We start from the raw sequence: 22,034 nt of genomic DNA, 5'->3' as shown, positions 1-22,034 counted from the left end.
TAAACTTTGATTTGATACATCTAATAGATAATTCACTTTGATTGAGCCAAGGTAGGCCTATATAACCTTCAGTTCTCCAATCCCACTCATGCATTTACGTCACATCGTGCCAATCATTCTAATTTACACTGATTAGCTAGGCCTAATCAGAGAAAATGAGTCGGAACGCGAGAGGAGCATCAGTGTGTCGGATAAGTGATTCCTGAATAAGTTTAAAAGGACGGTCCTATCCTCAATAAGTTCGTATAATTACTGTAGCAGTCGGTGCTGTTCACTTCATGTGGTGTTGAAAGCTAATGAGAGAGAGAGAGAGAGCGCACAGTACCCCCACCAGGGAAGGAGAAAGACATTCCCTCACCCCCTTCACTGGTTTTCGCTAACCGTCATGTAGGAAACTGTTGCTATAATAAAAGCAAACCACGGGACTGTAGAGGAAAAGAGGGGCAAAGGGGGGAAAGAGAGCAGGTGGTGTATAGGCTACGAAACATGTAGGCTGGGGAGACCGCCTAAGTAAATTGACCATAAATCTAATGAGAGAGAGCGAGAGAGAGAAGAAAAAAAATCCGGGAAAGAAGAAGCAAATAGCAAAGAGACGCCAATTAGACCGGCAAAATCGGCCCGGAGCCGTGGAGAGCATAGCCACTTGGCTACTTCTGCATCGTAGGTTTTATAAATCAGAATTTTGAAGATATTATTTTCACAGTTGGCTTATTCTATCGATGCTGTTGGCTTGAATTTAGTTTTTTTCAAGGTAATTTACGGCCACAGTAGTTGGACCGCGTTTTACATTGTATGCTGTGCCTAGCTCTCCGTGGATTAAACGGTCGTCTCCGGAGCCTGCTGCAGAGGAATAGGGGAATTTCAACACCCTGGACAGCAACTAGCAGTTGAGGTAAGCGGGTCCGCTAAACTTATCAGCTAGTGGTAGATATTCAAATGTCTTTTGCGTAATGTTTTACCACAGATGTAAGGGAGAAAAGTGCATTATTACATTTGAATGAGACATGTCAAAATATTAGCATACCTTGAATAAATTCGAGGAGGGTGAGACCTTCACAAAGGCGATAATTGGGTTTCGGGGGAGTTAGGTCAATGAGGGTGGTTTGCAATATATTCCAAAGGATGCAGACTGTTTGAATATGAACGCTGCTGCGGCTCTATTTCCTTGAGTCCCTGCCTCTGCGCTCTCAAGTTTATTAGGCTACTCAACATAACATTCAGAAGAATAAATATGAAGTTAGTACGCCTTATCTATTTCGATACTGGATGTGTGTATGGTCAAGAATATTGTTCACTATGAGAGAGAGTGAATAGAGTTTCAAGTGATTGTAAACCAAAAATTGCGCGTGCAGAATTGTCAAAGGATGGTGTTTCCGTTTGGGGGAGGCGGGTGGGGGAGAAAACCCCTAATTTTATTTAAGGCAGCTATTTATTCTGAGGAGTCAGCGCGTGCCCACTCAGCAGCAAAAAGCAGTGCATGCCTCCGAGTCTCCACAGAGAAAATAATCTCTTGTTCAGCAAGAGACATTTCTTCGCATTGGCACGGAGCCAAGAGAAGTCCCCCCCGCCACACCACAAAAAAAGATTCAGAAACGGCGCGTGCTGCACTCACACCCCCGAATCCTAATTCAAACCGGTTAATAAACTGACAAAGAAAAGAAAAACACACGAACACACTGATATCATAAACTATCATGAATTTGCATACAATACATAGTCCTACAAATGAGCTGGAGATAGCAACACTAACCAATGGACCTTGTCCTTCAGTGTCCAGTAATCTGGAAACATGCAGACATCCTGACACCTTGCATTACCTGCGGTTCTGACTCTCCTTTCTAGCACAACCACTTACCTCATCACCCTCTCAAACATTCGAAAAATGACAGGCCTCTCTCTCACTCTCTATTTCTCTATCACTCTCACTCACTCACTGACTCTCACTGACTCTCACTCTCTCACTCTCTCACTCTCTCTGTCCACTATTCCCGAATTCCGGTGAGAGGAACTGTTTCAGTTGCAGCTTCAAATACGACTATTGCGGTTTTACATTTTCCATAACACTGAATATGAAAATAAATCTCCTTCCTAGTAAACGCATAACAACAAAGATATGGTCCTTCACACTGTGTGAGTGAAAATAATGTTAGTTGTTAAGTAGGGGCGCAGACTCTGACAGACATGAGAAGAAGCAACCAACAGAAATGACATTATTCCAGAAGACTGCACTCTGGCTTCCTTGAGGACTGAAAACAGTCTGAGCTCTGCCTGTAAAGTAGGAGTTGTGGGTTATGAAGTCTGCAGTGCTATTGTCTGTAAACGCTTCATTTTATCTTTACTATGTGAAACAATGACAAACGAATATGTCATGCTCAATTTATTGGACAATAAATAGCCGAGGTATTTCAAGTTGAATAGCCAGCCCACAGAGACATCAGAGAAAATATGCATCAGTGGAGGCTCCTCAGAGGAGGAAGGGGAGGACTATCCTCAGTGAATTTCCAAAAAATGTAAGTGGTAAAACATTTAAAAAGTTATCCATTCTGAAATTATGCTAAATATCATCACATCACCAAATAATTTATTAAAACATACTATTTTGCAAAGAAGGTCTACAGTGGCCTCAACAGCACTACTGTATGGTGTAGCTGGTGTAGCTGGAGGACAGCTAGCTTACGTCCTCCAGACTATCAGAGCTCTTGAAACATGAACTGACTTGTTGTCCACCCAATCGAAGGATCAGAGAATTAAATTAGTACCAATCAGAATCCACACTTCAAGATTGTTTTGATCACGCGGACTGGGAAATGTTCCGGGTAGCCTCAGAGAACAACATTGATTTATACGCTGATTCGGTGAGTGAGTTTATAAGGAAGTGCATAGGAGATGTTGTACCCACTGTGACTATTAAAACCTACCCGAACCAGAAACCATGGATAGATGACAGCATTCACGCAAAACCGAAAGCGCGAAAAACCGCATTTAACCATAGAAAAATGACTGGGAATATGGCCGATTATAAACAGTGTAGTTATTCCCTCCGCAAGGCAATCAAACAAGCTAAATGTCAGTGTAGGGACAAAGTGTCGCAATTCAACGGCTCAGACACGAGACGTTTGTGGCAGCGTGTACAGGCAATTACAGACTAAAAAAGGAAAACCAGCCACATCACGGACAGCGATATCTTGCTTCCAGACAAACTAAACACCGTCTTTGCCCGCTTTGAGGATAATACAGTTCCCCACTACCAAGGACTGCGGGCCCTCCCTCTCCTTCTCCGTAGCCGAACGTGAGTAAGACATTTAAGTGTGTTAACCCTCGCAAGGCTGCCGGCCCAGACGGCATCCCTAGCCGCGTCCTCAGAGCATGCACAGACGAGCTGGCTGGTGTGTTTACGGACATAGTCAATCACTTCCTATCCCAGTCTGCTGTCCCCACATGCTTCAAAATGGCCACCATTGTTACTGTACACAAGAAGGCAAAGATAACTAAATGACTATCGCCCCGTAGCACTCACTTCTGTCATCATGAAGTGCTTTGAGAGACTAGTCAAGGATCATATCACCTACACCTTACCTGCCACCCTAGACCCACTTCAGTTTGCATACCGCCCCAACAGGTCCACAGATGATGCAATCTCCATCACAATGCACACTGCCGTATCTCATCTTGTCAAGAGGAATACCTACGTAAGAATGCTGTTCATTGACTACAGCTCAGCATTCAACACCATAGTACCCTTCAAGCTCATCATTAAGCTTGAGGCCCTGTGTCTCAACGCCGCCCTGTGCAATTGAGTCCTGGACTTTGACGGTCCGCCCCCGGGTGGTGAAGGTAGGATACAACATCTCCACTTCGCTCATCCGCAACACTGGGGCCCCACAAGGGTGCATGCTCAGCCCCCTCCTGTACTCCCTGTTCACCCATGACTGCGTGGCCATGCATGCCTCCAACTCAATCATCAAGTTTGCAGACAACACAGCAGTAATGGGCTTGATTACCAACATCGACGAGAGCCTACAGGGAGGAGGTGAGGGCACTCGGAGTGTGGTGTCAGGAAAACAACCTCTCACTCAACGTCAACAAAACAAAGGAGATTATCGTGGACTTTAGGGAACAGCAGAGGAAGCACCCTCTTATCCACATCGATGGGACAGCAGTGGAGAAGGAGGAAAGTTTTAAGTTCCTCGGCGTACACATCACGGACAAACTGAAATGGTTCACCCACACAGACTGTGTGGTGAAGAACCTCATGAGACTCATGAGACTACAGAAATTTGTCTTGTCACCTAAAACCCTCACAAACTTCTACAGATGCACAATTGAGAACATCTTGTCAGGCTGTATCACCGCCTGGTACGGCAGCTGCACCACCCTCAATCGCAAGGCTCTCCAGAGGGTGGTGAGGTCTGCACAACGCATCACCGGGGGCAAACTACATGCCCTACAGCACACCTACAGCACCCGATGTCACAGCAAGGCCAAAAAGATCATCAAGGACAACAACCACCCGAGCCACTGCCTGTTCACCCTGCTACCATCCACAAGGCGAGGTCAGTACAGGTGCATCACAGCTGGGACCGAGAGACTGAAAAACAGCTTCTATCTCAAGGCCATCAGACTGTTAAACAGCCATCACTAACACAGAGAAGCTGCTGCCTACATACAGACTCAAATCATTGGATCACTAGTGACTTAATGCCACTTTAATAATGTTTGCATATCTTACATTACTCATCTCATATGCATATACTGTATTTTATACAATCTATTGCATCTTGCCTATGCCGCATCTATATATGTACATATTCCTTTCCATCGTTTTAGATTTGTGTGTATTAGGTAGTTGTTGTGAAATTGTTAGATTACTTGTTACATATTACTGCACTGTCGGAACTAGAAGCACAAGCATTTCGCTACACTCGCATTACCATCTGCTAACCATGTGTATGTGACCAAAACAATTTGATTGATTTGATTTGATAGCACTACAGTGTATAAAATGTGGTGAGTGGTTGACTTAAATAGAGAGAAAGACAGTAGTGGAACAGTTAACAAATCAATTTCTCCCAAAATGAAGGAGAAGCAAGAGAGAAATAGAGAAAGAGTGAGATTGCCATTTTCTTTTCACTTTAGTTTCAATTAGTTAGCGAATGCAGCTAGCTAGTTTAGCCTAGTGAAAAACCCTGCTCAAACAGAGGGATGCTATGTTAGCTAGCTGGCTATGACTTTCCAACACAACACTGGAACTCTTCCAAGTCAAGGTAAGCTTTTGGTATTACTGGCTTGGATTTTGTTTTTGCCTGGTCACATACAGCTGATGTGTTGTGCATTGAAGTCCACAAGCTAAGGGAAGAGGTGAGAGGAGAGCGCATAGATGCGAGAAGGAATACAACGTGGCTGCAATGAAAGTGAACTGTGTTTACGCGTGATCAGTGATGTAATCAAGCCACAGATTCTGTTGAAAAGCGTTTCTTATACGGAAGCAAACGGAACAAAATGGGGATAAACATTTTTATTTTACCTTTTTTTATACAGGTTTTTCTCATTGAGATAACATCTCTTTTCCAAGAGAGACCTGGTCCAATAGCAGCAGGGGGAACAATGTTTCAGATGAAAACAAGTTACATACACTAACACAACATTAAACAAAATTATAAACACACATACAGTACAACAATTACATATTATGTTAAAAAACACGAAATTCTTGACTAAAAAACAGCTGTCCTAAAGACAATTACACTCTTCTATGATATATACTGTACATCAATCAAGTGTTTAAACTCCACCAACAAAACTAGATCATCAAAATTTTTAATGTTCAGGAGAGAATTCCAGGACCACGGAGCTGAGTAACTAAAACTATTCCTACCATGACCTGTTCTAATTTTTGGTACTGTTAGAAGCAAATGAGAATGGGACCGTAATTGACATTTATTTACCGACCTGATTAAAAAAGAACAGAGATAAAATGGCATTTTACCCAATATGGCCTTATAAATCAGTGTATACCAGTATTTAAGCCTACGCAAGGTCAATGACGAGCAGCCAACGACGCTGTAGAGATCACAATGTGTTAGATGTTTTTGATTTGTAATGAACCTGAGGACTGCATGATACACTGAATCAGGTGCTCTCAGGGTAGTGGTTGAGGCCTGCATGATACACTGAATCAGGTGCACTCAGGGTAGTGGTTGAGGCCTGCATATATATAACATCACTAAAATCTAAAACCACCAGTAATGTACATCGTACCAGCTCCGTCCTGGCCTCCAGAGAAAAACAAGCCTTATGCCGGTAATAAAAACCTATTCTCAGTTTGAGCTTCCTTATCAAGTTCTCTACATGCACAGTGAAACTCAGCTTGTCATCAACCCACACACCCAAGTATTTGTACACTTTGACTTGATCTATAGTATGTCCAGCCAATGTAGCAATGACATGATTAGTAACATGCCTGGCATTAGAAAATACCATGCATTTTGTTTTACCTGAATTTAGAACCAGCTTTAAATCATACAGATTGTTGTATGATGTTAAATGCTCTTTGGGCATTTCCAAAAGCTAAAGATAAACAACTACCACTTGAATAAAGAACATACTTGAACATACGCAAAACAACGCCGGATTCAAAACTTCGAAGTTTTCAACTTAAATTATTGTACAAAATTCTTGCAACTAATAGAATGTTATATATGTGGGGGATACAATCTTCTCAGCTCTGTAGATTCTGCTGTGAGGAGGCAGAGTCATTAGACCATTTATTTTGGTATTGTCCGCATGTAGCTCGTTTTTGGTCACAGGTCCAGGAATGGTTGAAGAATTGCAACATTTGCGTAGAACTAACGCTACAGATAGCAATACTGGGGGATTTGAAAAGCCATAGTCAATCAATCAATAATATAATAATTATTTTAGCAAAAATGTTTATTTTTAATTTACAATCCGTGGAAGCTATGAGAATAGGAAGATTCAAATCTTTTGTGAAGCATCACAGCACAGTTGAAAAATATATGGCAAATAAAAATCCGAAATGGATGATGTTGGAAGATAGATGGGAAAGGTTGAGTGGAGCTGAAGGGTGGGACTAATAACAAGATAAACAATGTAGGGCATACGGGATCTGTGAAATGTGTATAGGTGCGGAGCTATTGTGAAATAGCGCAGTTACAAGTGGAAATCAAACTGGATGGACAACAGAAATAGAGGAAGGACTAAGAACAAACAAGAGAGAACTATTATAAAGTAGACTGTGTCTGTAAAATGTGTATAAGATGTATAAATTGAAGGTAAAAACAGAAATGTTTATCAGTTTACTCCAATTGGGGGATCGGTGGTAGGGTTTGCAGGGAATAATAATAAAGATATACTCTTTAAAAAAAAGTATGTATGTCTATGTAGGTATGTGTATGTATATATGTGTATATGTATGCATACGTGAATGGATATATATATTTACCCCATAAAATATGGGGGATTGGAAATGATGCAGACAATTACATTGGAAGCAACATTCTTTCCGCAATATTAAGCTGATCCACCCCCCCCCCCAAAAAAATAAAAAATAAATACAAATAAAATAAAAAATAAAAAGAACATACTTGAATTGGTCCAATAGAAACTCTCGTTTGCAACTGTTGTACTAATGATTACACCCTTTATCAGCTAGATGCAGGCAAGAGTGTGCAAGGTGTTATTGAATGTCACTGTCTGTCCATGTGTCACTGTCTGTTACCTCAAATGTTTCTCTCGACCTGTGTGCACCTACGTTGTAAACTTTCGTTCATAGGCTAGGTTGTAGCAACCTCATGGTGGGTATAGGGGAAATTTCAGTATCATATAGTAGCCTAAACCTATCGATGTTACATTGAACTGGGTGGATGGAATATGAATGAATTACTCAATATGATGTAATGGAAATAAGGCCCTGCTCATGAAAACAAATGTCTCCTCCCTCATCTTAAACGGCACCGACCGCCACTGATATTTATATACCTCTTATTTCCGCTCAACCGCATTTTGTTGACTTGAAAAAGAACATAATACACAGAGGGGAGAGTATACTTGCTAGGTGGGTGTCTCCTAATACCAAAATCAGCTCTGTATTCATCCTGATGTCCTGCGAGAGAACTAGGGTTATGGGTTGCATGGTGCACTGCCTTGGATTTCCTCTATGTGAGGAACATGGCCTGGTGGTGTGAGTAGTCACACACACACACGCACACACACACACACACACACACACACACACACACACACACACACACACACACACACACACACACACACACACACACAGCAGCAGCACAAACAGCACCAGGAACCCAATACGACTGGCTGACCGCTTGATAACTGTGTTCACTGGGGGTTTTCCATGATTTAGATTTCAGGTCAGAGCGTTTTCATCAGAGTGCATGCTAACTGTACTGGGGCTTGTGTTCCTATACGCCCCAAATCACATTTATGAGTCTCTTTAAATTCAAACCCTGCTAGACGGATGTCATTACAACTGCATACAGTATGGCAGGCCAGTATGAACATGCAGAGAGAAGGCTGAGGTAAAACACACGCCATCCCACACGGATGCACGTACAGACACACACACACACATACTGTACACAGCAGTGGCGGTCGGTGCCGTTTAATGTTTTTTATTTATTTTCTATTACAGCATATTGGATGACTGTCATTCATATTCCATTCACCCAGTTCAATGTAACAGTGATAGGTTTAGGCTACTATATGATACTCCAATTGTCCCTATACCCATCATGAGGTTGCTACAACCTAGCCTATGAATGAAAGTTTACAACGTAGGTGCACACGTCGAGAGAAATTTGAGTGATCAAGGTGACAGACAGTGACACATCCAATAACGCCTTGCACACTCTTGCCTGCATCTAGCTGATCTAGGGTGTACCAGGGATGGGCAACCCTGTCCTCAGGGGCCTGATCGGTGTCACACTTTTTATCCATCCCTAGCAAACACAGCTGATTAATCAACTTTCATTCTAAACTGAAGATCATGATTAGGTGATTATTGGAGTCAGGTGTGTTAGCTGGGGCAAAACTGTGACACCAATCAGGCCCTCGAGGACTGGAATTGCCCATCCCTATAACCATTAGTCCAACAGTTGCACACAAGAGTTTTCTATTGAACAAACTCAAGTATGTTTCTCTGTTACGTTCAGTTTGCTTCTGTTTTAGAAACGTGTTTCAGCAGAATCGGCAGAATGAATACAACCCTGATGACACGCAAACACAGTTACATTTTATAGAAGCCACAAACAAAAAGCATCATCCCTTTGATCGTTGTATAATTCCTTTTCGCGTCTACTCGCTCTCCTCCTCTCACCTTTTCCCTTCGCTTCTGGACTTCAGTGCACAACACGTCAGCTGTCTGTGACGAGGTGAAAAAAACGTTTGAAGCCATATCATAACCACTAAAAGCAGTTCAGCAGTTACACTGGCAGGCCCCGGTGGCAATAAATATATACAACCAAAAGCTTACCTTGACTTGGAAGAGTTCCAGTGTTGGATAGCCTTCGCTAGCAAATTAAGTGGAAGATAAAAAATATATAAAATACTACATATAGCTCTCTCTCTCTCTTCTTAATTTTTAAAAGAAATGAATTTGTTCAAAACTGTTAAACTATTGTCTTTCTCTCCGTGTCAGTCAACTACTCACCACATTTTATGCACTACAGTGCTTGCTAGCTGCAGCTTATGCTTTCAGTACTAGAGTCATTTTCTGATCCTTTGATTGGATGGACAACATGTCAGTTCATCCTGTATGAGCTCTGATTGGTTGGAGGACGTCCTCTGAAAGTTGTCATAATTACTGTGTAAGTCTATGGAAGGGGGTGAGAACCACAAGCCTCCTGTTTTTTGTATTGAAGTCAATGTACCCAGAGGAGGACGGAAGCTAGCTGTCCCTCGGCTACACCATGGTGCTGCCCTAAAGAGTGTAGTTAAAGCTACTGTTGACCTTCATTGCAAAACAGTGTGTTTTAATCAATTATTTGGTGACGTGAACATAATTTAGTATAGTTTTACCTAAAAATTATAACTTTAATGTTTCACAATTTTTTTAAATGAAATTCAGAAAAGGATGGTCTTCCCCTGAACCCTTTCCCTTTCCTCACTCTTAGTCAATCGTGGTCAGTTTGAATAATCAGAGCAAGCCAAACTCAGTAGCGCTGGATGTGGCTGTCTCAGAGAATATTAGGTTGCAATGAGCCATGCCAATAAAGGATGCGTGTGTTCAGAATACAGAATGCGCTTACTCACTCCACTGTGCACTTTGTCAGCCTTTTCTACAGAGTACAGAGAGAGAGCAAGGTGCATGGTGGGATGTATTTTGGAGAACTGTGCTCTTTCTGTGCTGTGCTTTGCTGTGCTGTGTTGTGCTATGCTGTGCGTTGGTATCTTGGCTGAAACACACAGCTGCTTTAACAGTCAGCAGTCATCTCATCACTGGTTCTCGTCTCTTCAGAAACAGTGCTGCAGGGCTATAATCTCACTGGCATAATGACATCCACTCCAATCAATAGCCAAATGGCAGCAGGAATCAATAGGCCTAGATACCGTAATGTACAAAACGTGGTAATGCTAGAGACAGTGGAAATGGCAGCTCGAGGCTATTTCAGTTCAGCATCGGGACTTGAGAAAAAAGTAGCTTTTAGTATTAAAATCAACAAAACGTTAATGAGCCATTTATTATAAATGGATGTGTCATCTGTGTTTATTATGTCAATATAATTGCAGCATTAAAAAATGCAATTTTTTATTGTTCCTAGCCCATTTTCCACATACACACACACCACACGCATACACACACACACAACAGAGCATGGCTGCTGCGCAGGGTTGCGGTGCAGGGTGAAACAGTGGAGACCTTGCAGTCCTCTAAGCATGCAGTTATCAGAGATACAGGGCTGATGGGAAATTGGTCAGCTGAAGTGGTGTGCCCTGTCCTGGAGGAGAGGAGAGACCACTCCACTATAGAGTGCCTGGTCTATGACTGTTCTATGTCTGATAAAGTACATGACTAATCTATGCTTGCTCTCTCACTACTCCACGATTCATTTATGACTGCTATCTGACCAGTTTATGCATGCACTATATTGCCCTATGCAGGGTGAAACCTGCTCAGAAAAAGATTTGGTAGCATAGGGCAGGGATCATGAACTAAATTCAGTGCTGGGACGATTTTTGTCTTTAGCTGACAGTCAGGTGGCCATCCACAAAGCATTTGTACACTGCAAATTGACCGCAAGAAGCCCAAACAGATCTAACATTTGACCAGAACATAATCCTTTCAAATCTTGCTTATATTTCTATTGGATCAAATACATTGCTCTATCATGTGTGGGAATACTTTGAAACCGATTTCCAAAATTAAAATCCCTTGGAGCTGATTTGCTGGTGTTTTTACAGTCTTTTATGTCCAGCAATAAAACAAATATAATTATAATTTTTTTGCTCAGAAAACTTGAGGGGCCAAATAAAAATCACCCACAGGCCAAATTTGTCCGGCGGGCCGCCAATTGGGGAACCCTGATATAGGGTGATAGTAAAAAGGGATAACACTCAAAGTAGAGGCCATACCTCAAAGGATTAATGGCAGAGGAAGCAGGGCAGAGGAAGGAGGACAGAGGAAGAGAGGCAGTGGGACAGAGGCAGGGGGACAGAGGAAGAGAGGCAGGGGGACAGAGGCAGGGGGACAGAGGCAGGGGGACAGAGGAAGGCGGACAGAGGCAGGGGGACAGAGGCAGGGGGGCAGAGGAAGAGAGGCAGGGGGACAGAGGAAGAGAGGCAGGGGGACAGAGGCAGGGGCCAGGGGGGCAGAGGCAGGGGGACAGAGGGACAGAGGAAGAGAGGCAGGGGGACAGAGGAAGAGAGGCAGGGGGACAGAGGAAGAGAGGCAGGGGACAGAGGCAAGGGGACAGAGGCAGGGGGACAGAGGAAGGGGGACAGAGGCAGGGGGGCAGAGGAAGAGAGGCAGGGGGACAGAGGGACAGAGGCAGGGGGACAGAGGCAGGGGGACAGAGGCAGGGGGGCAGAGGCAGGGGGGCAGGGGGACAGAGGCAGGGGGACAGAGGCAGGGGGACAGAGGAAGAGAGGCAGGGGGACAGCGGCAGGGGGACAGAGGCAGGGGGCAGGGGGGCAGAGGCAAAGGGACAGAGGAAGAGAGGCAGGGGGACAGAGGAAGAGAAGCAGGGGGACAGAGGAAGAGAGGCAGGAGGACAGAGGCATGGGGACAGAGGGACAGAGGAAGAGAGGCAGGAGGACAGAGGGACAGAGGAAGAGAGGCAGGGGGACAGAGGGACAGAGGAAGAGAGGCAGGGGGACAGAGGGACAGAGGAAGAGAGGCAGGGGGACAGAGGAAGAGAGGCATGGGGACAGAGGCAGGGGGACAGAGGGACAGAGGAAGAGAGGCAGGGGGACAGAGGCATGGGGACAGAGGCAGGGGGACAGAGGAAGAGAGGCAGGAGGACAGAGGCATGGGGACAGAGGCAGGGGGACAGAGGCAGGGGGACAGAGGAAGAGAGGCAGGAGGACAGAGGAAGAGAGGCAGGAGGACAGAGGCATGGGGACAGAGGCAGGGGGACAGAGGCAGGGGGACAGAGGAAGAGAGGCAGGAGGACAGAGGAAGAGAGGCAGGGGGACAGAGGCATGGGGACAGAGGCAGGGGGACAGAGGCAGTGGCTGGCAAGCTACTTCGGACTGGCCAGGGGACAGAGCAGGGACGGTGAGTTAGCCAGAGGCAATGGTGGCTGCAGTCCAAGTGGCCATAAACATTAATAAAGCATGTAATCCCAAAGAGATTGTTTCTTTTACAATCCATTAAAGTGATGAATATAAACCCATTTTCACCAGGACATAGAGGGCTATCCTCTTAGTGGAAGTTAGGGTATGAGTAGGTGTGATGCGGACGAAAGACTAGTGCATGAAGGAGTTCACTTCTACTGCAGCGTTCGCTGTAAAATATAACGCCATGTTCTTGTGTGTGTGTGTGTGTCTCAGGCTCGGGGGTGAATACGAGGCTAGGCCGTCTAATGTCCCTACCGCCACGGTGTTTAAGACGCAAGTCAAATGGAGATCATCTCAGAGTGTGACGATCTGTAAATCAGGCATCAGGCAAGCCCAGCCCAGCTGCTTTGTGTACATCAACAGATGGTTGTGCTCACATTCATTTGTTTGTACAGCTGTACAGGGTACAGATGGAGGCTAGGTTGTGTTACGGCGCAGCTGTGCAGACCGACAGAGGTGAACCTGATGAAACTGATAGTGAAACGCGGAACTGTTTGCACTGCATCATGAAAGAGAAAAACAAGGTTGGGCGCCTGTTTTTTTTCTGTGTCCGGTTGGTTAGTCTTGGTTTTGAATATTAGAGGTAAAGTTGTGTTATGGTTCATGCTCATGCTGTGTAAGAACAGGAGTTTGGGTGTGAAGAAAAAAAAACTGTTAGCTATACACTTGCATTTGCACATTTAACAGGGGGGATTAAATAAGGTATTGACTCAACACAGCCAGCAAATACTGAGAAACATTATCCTAACTCCGCATGACAAGCTACAATATGTGGAAGATGCATTTGCCTTTTAAGATTATATTGATCATGATATGCTGCAGTCAGTCCAGCTAACAAGCTATGTTCCAATAACGTTGCGGCAATGACTTTGGAATGTCCTCTGTAACTATGTCATGTAAGCGGAAATACAAAATGAAATTATGCTCTCTTATTACTTTGCAGCCTACCTTGTCAGCTTGGGGATTCGATCTAGCAACCTTTCGGTTACTGGCCCAACGCTCGAATCACTAGGCTAGACTCTCTGGTGGGAATGTCTCTAGCCTGGTCCCAGATCAGTTTGTGCTGGCAAGACAGCACAATCAGTTGCGGGACCAAGCTAGAATGTCCCCAGGCCCAAGCAGTGTTTGCTGTGCAGGTGTAATTACATTCTATACTCTGGGTGTAATTTAGTCAGGTCCACAGTGTCAGCAAACAGGCTGGTGTTCTGTGGTCCCTCTATGCTGTCTCAGAACACTGGGTTATTTAATTACACACACACACACACACACACACACACACACACACACACACACACACACACACACACACACACACACACACACACACAAGTACGAGCAGTCACGGTCACGCAAGCAACCACACACACAGCCACACATTCGCTCTCTCTGTCTTTCCCTCTCTCACTCACTCTCTCACACACATACTATGTGTGTGTGTGCCCGTGCAAACACACACACCCAGTGCCCGCTCACCCCCCCCCCCCTCCCCTCTCGTTTGTCCCCTGCTGCCCCCCTGCCCTGCTACAAGCCCTCCCGGCTCAGTGACAGGGGTCACTGCCACAGTGAATTAACCCTGCTGTCTGGGTCTCTGTGACCTGCTTGTCGGACATTATTGCCTGTGTGGTGGTGCATCTCGCCCCATTGAGCATGGAGCTGTATAGCAGCAGTAGCGGGCCTAGGTGGGTGAAATGTACTAGACCAGTGCTTGTCGACTTTTTTTGTACCAGGCTGTGGTACAAAAACTGATTGAATTGGTTTCAGTGAACCATCTGACGAACCAGTCAGCAACACCCTCGGGACCGATACTGGTCTACAAACCACAGGTTGAGCAACACTATATTAGGCTAGCTGGGGTAGAAAGCTAAGCAGTTGGTCTGGCTGGTCTGAACTGGTCATTTCTGGTCTGGACTGGTCTGGCTTGTCTACTGACTGGGGAAAATCAGCCTGCTTGATTTGACTGCGGGCAGTAGCTCTACTAGCTGCAGCAGCTGGCTGCTGTGTCACTGCCTCTGGGCTCTGAGCTGTGGCTCCTTGACTGCTATGGCTCCTGTGTCACTTGAGACACCACGGCTCCTCTCCCACTGCTGCAATAAGACTTTCTGTGCTGCTGAGAGAATGCAAGGACACACACGAACCCACACACACACACACTAACACACACAGGCTGCCGCTAGTGCTGTGTTTGTGTGTGATGTTTATGCGACATTTGTGCCATGTTGGTGCGCATATCTGAGTCTGTGTCTGTGTGTCGATCCCAGTTCAGTGATTAGCATGTTCTCTTTAGCTGTTCCATTTTCTTTCTCAAGGCATCCTGAGAGCAGCAGAAGCGCTCTGTAATTAGCCTGGAAAAGCATTGAAAAACATCAACAAACAAAGATGAAACAATCCACGCCTAGCCTTCATTTTGCTACTGAGCACTATCATCATTACAACTAGATATTTTCAGTTTCCACAGGTGTAAGCTTATTCGCTAATTACAAACAAGCAACCCGACTCACTCTGGCTTTGAACAACATCAAAACATCAGGCATGTTCCAATAAGGAGTAAAACCCATACAGTATAGCGATTTATATAATGGTTTTGGGTGCCAGATTGGGCTTGTTGGTTATTATTAGTTGGACCTTGGACCCATCCATATCCACAGCTCTCTGTCCAACTGCAGGAGGTACCCAGTATTAGCGCCCATGGTTTCATCTGCGAGCCAGACAGAGGGAGAGGGATGGCTGCAGCAGCCCTGGTAGAAAGCAATAATGAGGGAAGGAATCATCCAGCCGACCCATCCAACTCCAGCCCTCCAATGGCAGACATGTTGGGTAAAAGAGATGGCTATATGTGATAAACAGATAGCTCTCACTATATATAGGTGTCTCTTTTTCTCTCCTTCCCCTTTTCGCCCTTTCTATTTTTTCTCATAACTCTTCCCCTATTCTCTCGCTTCCCCCTCTCTCTCTCTCTCTCTCTACCCTTCCCTCTCTCCTTCTTGTTCTCAATGTTTTTTCTGCCCTGGAAATCTTTCCTTCTTGCATGAGTTCACCATGAGAATTAAGAACGAGTATTCATGATGTTTCATCCTGCACCATACAACCTTCTGAAGGTAATGTTCAGACCTGGCAAATGGATAATATTATTTATATGCTACTCTATCTCTTATCATTGTAAAGGGCTACATTTATTTTGTTGGATTTGGAGACTCAGTAGGAATCATAATGTATCTGTTAGGTATCGGAGCTGTGGAGCTAGGAGATATGGTCTGTTTATCAAAACAAGAGTGTGACTATCACATGTTGAATATAAGCGCAGGGGAGACCTACACAACATCACATCATATAGTTGCCATATCTAACAACGCAGAGGAACGGAGCGAACTTAGGAATACCAAGAGAAGTCCATAACTAACTGTAAACAGACAGACAACAAGCTTTCAATTTAAAAGACATTTTAGAGTATTAGTCTGGTGGCAGACCTGTGTTGAAATAGCTACACTCTAAGAAAAAAGGGTTCCAAAAGGGTTCTTCAGCTGTCCCCATAGGAGAACCCTTTTGGGTTCCATGTAGAACCCTCTGTGGAAAATGTTCTACATGGCACCCAAAAGGGTTTAACCTTTTTTCTAAGAGTGTAGTATTTGAAATCCTCTAAATACTTTGAGCATTTGATTGAGTTTGTCTGGAGTACCAGATTACCTGTGGAACTGTTGCATTGGTTCTATTGCGCCAGGCGAACTCAAATAAATAACAGCTAAAGTACTTGAAAGAAAACAAATAGTATTGGAACGCAGGTCTGTCTGGTGATGGTCTTTTCCAAACCATGTCAGAAGCCTCTGTGTCAAATAAATCCAAGTTTATTTGTCACGTGCGCCGAATACAACAGGTGAAATACTTACATACAGGCTCTAACCTCAGTGCTCCTTTTCCTGTAGCCCACAATCATCTCCTTAGTCTTGGTTACGGTGAGGGATAGGTTGTTATTCTGGCACCACCCGGCCAGGTCTCTGACCTCCTCCCTATAGGCTGCCTCGTCGTTGTCGGTGATCAGGCCAACCGCTGTTGTGCCATCTGCAAACTTAATGATGGTGTTGGAGTCGTGCCTGGCAATGCAGTCATGGGTGAACAGGGAGTACAGGAGGGGACTGAGCACGCACCCCTGGGGAGCTCCAGTGTTGAGGATCAGCGTGGCAGATGTGTGGCTACCTACCCTTACCACCTGGGTGCAGCCCGTCAGGAAGTCCAGGATCCAGTTGCAGAGGGAGGTGTTTAGTCCCAGGTTCCTTAGTTTAGTGATGAGCTTTGAGGGTACTATGGTGTTGAACGCTGAGCTATAGTCAATGAATAGCATTCTCACATAGGTGTTCCTTTTGTCCAGGTGGGAAGGGGCAGTGTGGAGTGCAATAGCAATTGCATCATCTGTGGATCTGTTTGGGCAGTATGCAAATTCACATCAAATCAAATTTATTTATATAGCCCTTCTTACATCACCTGATATCTCAAAGTGCTGTACAGAAACCCAGCCTAAAACCCCAAACAGCAAGCAATGCAGGTGTAGAAGCACAGTGGCTAGGAAAAACTCCCTAGAAAGGCCAAAACCTAAGAAACCAAGAGAGGAACCAGGCTATGAGGGGTGGCCAGTGCTCTTCTGGCTGTGCCGGGTGGAGATTATAACAGAACATGGCCAAGATGTTCAAATGTTCATAAATGACCAGCATGGTCAAATAATAATAATCACAGTAGTTGTCGAGGGTGCAACAAGTCAGCACCTCAGGAGTAAATGTCAGTTGGCTTTTCATAGCTGATCATTTGGAGTATCTCTACCACTCCTGCTGTCTCTAGAGAGTTGAAAACAGCAGGTCTGGGACAGGTAGCACGTCCGGTGAACAGGTCATGGTTCCAAAGCCGTAGGCAGAACAGTTGAAACTGGAGCAGCAGCACGGCCAGGTGGACAGCAAGGAGTCATCATGCCAGGTAGTCCTGAGGCATGGTCCTAGGGCTCAGGTTCTCCGAGAGAGAGAAAGAGAGAAAGAATTAGAGAGAGCATACTTAAATTCACACAGGACACAGGATAAGACAGGAGAAGTACTCCACATATAACAGGCTGACTCTAGCCCCCCGACACATAAACTACTGCAGCATAAATACTGGAGGCTGAGACAGGAGGGGTCAGGAGACACTGTGGCCCCATCCGATGATACCCCCGGACAGGGCCAAACAGGCAGGATATAACCCCACCCACTTTGCCAAAGCACAGCCCCCACACCACTAGAGGGATACCTTCAACCACCAACTTACCATCCTGAGACAAGGCCGAGTATAGCCCATAAAGATCTCTGCCACGGCACAACCCAAGGGGGGGCCGCCAACCCAGACAGGAAGATCACGTCAGTGACTCAACCCACTCAAGTGACGCACCCCTCATAGGGTCGGCATGGAAGAGCACCAGTAAGCCAAATGACTCAGCCCCTGTAATAGGGTTAGAGGCAGAGAATCCCAGTGGAGAGAGGGGAACCGGCCAGGCAGAGACAGCAAGGGCGGTTCGTTGCTCCAGAGCCTTTCCATTTACCTTCACACTCCTGGGCGTGACTACACTCAATCATATGACCTACTGAAGATATGAGTCTTCAGTAAAGCCTTAAAGGTTGAGACCGAGTCTGTGTCTCCCACATGGCAGACCATTCCATAAAAATTTAGCTCTATAGGAGAAAGCCCTGCCTCCAGCTGTTTGCTTAGAAATTCTAGGGACAATTAGGAGGCCTGCGTCTTGTGACCGTAGCGTACGTGTAGGTATGTACGGCAGGACCAAATCGGAAAGATAGGTAGGAGCAAGCCCATGTAATGCTTTGTAGGTTAGCAGTAATACCTTGAAATCAAACCTTACCTTAACAGGAAGCCAGTGTAGGGAGGCTAGCACTGGAGTAATATGATAACATTTTTGGTTCTAGTCAGGATTCTAGCAGCGGTATTTAGCACTAACTGAAGTTTATTTAATGCTTTATCCGGGTAGCCAGAAAGTAGAGCATTGCAGTCGTCTAACCTAGAAGTGACAAAAGCATGGATACATTTTTCTGCATCATTTTTGGACAGAAAGTTTCTGATTTTTGCAATGTTACGTAAATGGAAAAAAGCTGTCCTTGAAACAGTCTTGATATGTTCGTCAAAAGAGAGATCAGGGTCCAGAGTAACGCCGAGGTCCTTCACAGTTTTATTTGAGACGACTGTACAACCATCAAGATTAATTGTCAGATTTAACAGAAGATCTCTTTGTTTCTTGGGACCTAGAACAAGCATCTCTGTTTTGTCCGAGTTTAAAAGTAGAACGTTTGCAGCCATCCACTTCCTTATGTCTGAAACACAGGCTTCTAGCGAGGGCAATTTTGGGGCTTCATCATGTTTCATTGAAATGTACAGCTGTGTGTCATCCGCATAGCAGTGAAAGTTAACATTATGTTTTCGAATGACATCCCCAAGAGGTAAAATATATAGTGAAAACAATAGTCGTCCCAAAACGGAACCTTGAGGAACACCGAAATATACAATTGATTTGTCAGAGGACAAACCATTCACAGAGACAAACTGATATCTTTCCGACAGATAAGATCTAAACCAGGCCAGAACTTGTCCATGTAGACCAATTTGGGTTTCCAATCTTTCCAGAAGAATGTGGTAATCGATGGTATCAAAAACAGCACTAAGGTCTAGGAGCATGAGGACAGATGCAGAGCCTCGGTCTGACGCCATTAAAAGGTAATTTACCACCTTCACAAGTGCAGTCTCAGTGCTATGATGGGGTCTAAACCAGACTGAAGCATTTCGTATACATTGTTCGTCTTCAGGAAGGCAGTGAGTTGCTGCGCAACAGCTTTTTCTAAAATGTTTAAGAGGAATGGAAGATTCGATATAAGCCGATAGTTTTTTATATTTTCTGGGTCAAGGTTTGGCTTTTTCAAGACAGGCTTTATTACTGCCACTTTTAGTGAGTTTGGTACACATCCGGTGGATAGAGAGCCGTTTATTATGTTCAACATAGGAGGGCCAAGCATAGGAAGCAGCTCTTTCAGTAGTGTAGTTGGAATAGGGTCCAGTATGCAGCTTGAAGGTTTAGAGGCCATGATTATTTTCATCATTGTGTCAAAAGATATAGTACTAAAACACTTGAGTGTCTCTCTTGATCCTAGGTCCTTGCAGAGTTGTGCAGACTCAGGACAACTGAGCTTTGGAGGAATACGCAGATTTAAAGAGGAGTCCGTAATTTGCTTTCTAATGATCATGATCTTTTCCTCAAAGAAGTTCATGAATTTATTACTGCTGAAGTGAAAGCCATCCTCTCTTGGGGAATGCTACTTTTTAGTTAGCTTTGCGACAGTATCAAAAATACATTTTGGATTGTTCTAATTTTCCTCAATTAAGTTAGAAAAATAGGATGATCGAGCAGCAGTGAGGGCTCTTCGATACTGCACGGAACTGTCTTTCCAAGCTAGTCAGAAGAGTTCCAGTTTGGTGTGGCGCCATTTCCGTTCCAATTTTCTGGAAGCTTGCTTCAGAGCTTGGGTATTTTCTGTATACCAGGGAGCTAGTTTCTTATTACAAATGTTTTTCGTTTTTAGGGGTGCAACTGCATCTAGGGTATTGTGCAAGGTTAAATTGAGTTCCTCAGTTAGGTTGTTAACTGAATTTTGTCCTCTGACGTCCTTGGGTAGGCAGAGGGAGTCTGAAAGGGCATCAAGGAATCTTTGGGTTGTCTGAGAAATTATAGCAGGACTTTTGATGCTCCTTGGTTGGGGTCTGAGCAGATTATTTGTTGCGATTGCAAACGTAATAAAATGGTGGCCCGATAGTCCAGGATTATGAGGAAAAACATTGAGATCTACAACATTTATTCCATGGGACAAAGCTAGGTCCAGAGTATGACTGCGACGGTGAGTAGGTCCAGAGACATGTTGGACAAAACCCACTGAGTCGATGATGGCTCCGAAAGCCTTTTGGAGTGGGTCTGTGGACTTTTCCATGTGACTATTAAAATCACCAAAAATTAGAATATTATCTGCTATGACTACTTTGTCCAATAGGAATTCAAGGAACTCTGTGAGGAACGCTGTATATGGCCCAGGAGGCCTGTAAACAGTAGCTATAAAAAGTGATTGAGTAGGCTTCATAGATTTCATGAATAGAAGCTCAAAAGACGAAAACTTATTTTGTAAATTGAAATTTGCTATCGTAAATGTTAGCAACACCTCCGCCTTTGCGGGATGCACGGGGGATATGGTCACTAGTGTAACCAGGGGATGAGGCCTCATTTAACACAGTAAATTCATCAGGCTTAAGCCATGTTTCAGTCAGGCTAATCACATCGAGATTATGATCAGTGATAAGTTCATTGACTATAACTGCCTTTGAAGTGAGGGATCTAACATTAAGTAGCCCTATTTTGAGATGTGAGATATCACGATCTCTTTCAATAATGGCAGGAATAGAGGAGGTCTTTATTCTAGTGGGATTGCTAAGGCGAACACCGCCATATTTAGTTTTGCCCTACCTAGGTTGAGGCACAAACACAACCTCAATGGGGATAGCTGAGCTGACTACACTGACTGCGCTAGTGGCAGACTCCACTAAGCTGGCAGGCTGGCTAACAGTCTGCTGCCTGGCCTGCACCCTATTTCATTGTGGAGTTAGAGGAGTTAGAGCCCTGTCTATGTTGGTAGATAAGATGAGAGCACCCCTCCAGCTAGGATGGAGTCCGTCACTCCTCAGCAGGCCAGGCTTGGTCCTCTTTGTGGGTGAGTCCCAGAAAGAGGGCCAATTACCTACAAATTCTATCTTTTGGGAGGGGCAGAAAACCGTTTTCAACCAGCGATTGAGTTGTGAGACTCTGCTGTAGAGCTCATCGCTCCCCCTAACTGGGAGGGGGCCAGAGACAATTATTCGATGCCGACACATCTTTCTAGCTGATTTACACGCTGAAGCTATGTTGCGCTTGGTGACCTCTGACTCTGTCATCCTAACATCGTTGGTGCCGACGTGGATAACAATATCTCTATATTCTCTACACTCGCCAGTTTTAGCCTTAGTCAGCACCATCTTCAGATTAGCCTTAACGGCGGTAGCCCTGCCCCCTGGTAAACAGTGTATGATCGCTGGATGATTCGTTTTAAGTCTAATACTGCGGTTATAGGAGTCGCCAATGACTAGGGTTTTCAATTTGTCAGAGCTAATGGTGGGAAGATTCG

The 22,034-nt window shown here is 44.7% G+C and overlaps 1 protein-coding gene across 1 annotated transcript in view; it reads left to right on the top strand.

Moving 5' to 3' along the window:
• The first annotated feature begins 246 nt into the window (after positions 1–246).
• LOC129817307 (transmembrane protein 121) overlaps positions 247–22,034 on the top strand; it is a 69,960-nt gene continuing 48,172 nt past the window's right edge. Inside the window, exon 1 of the mRNA XM_055872402.1 lies at positions 247–892. The gene's annotated coding sequence lies outside the window, so the exon portion shown is untranslated. The remainder of the gene's footprint in view (positions 893–22,034) is intronic.

This window comes from Salvelinus fontinalis, chromosome 20 (genome assembly GCF_029448725.1).
Source record: "Salvelinus fontinalis isolate EN_2023a chromosome 20, ASM2944872v1, whole genome shotgun sequence".
Classification (NCBI taxonomy): domain Eukaryota; kingdom Metazoa; phylum Chordata; class Actinopteri; order Salmoniformes; family Salmonidae; genus Salvelinus; species Salvelinus fontinalis.
This window is presented reverse-complemented; position numbering and strand designations above follow the sequence as displayed.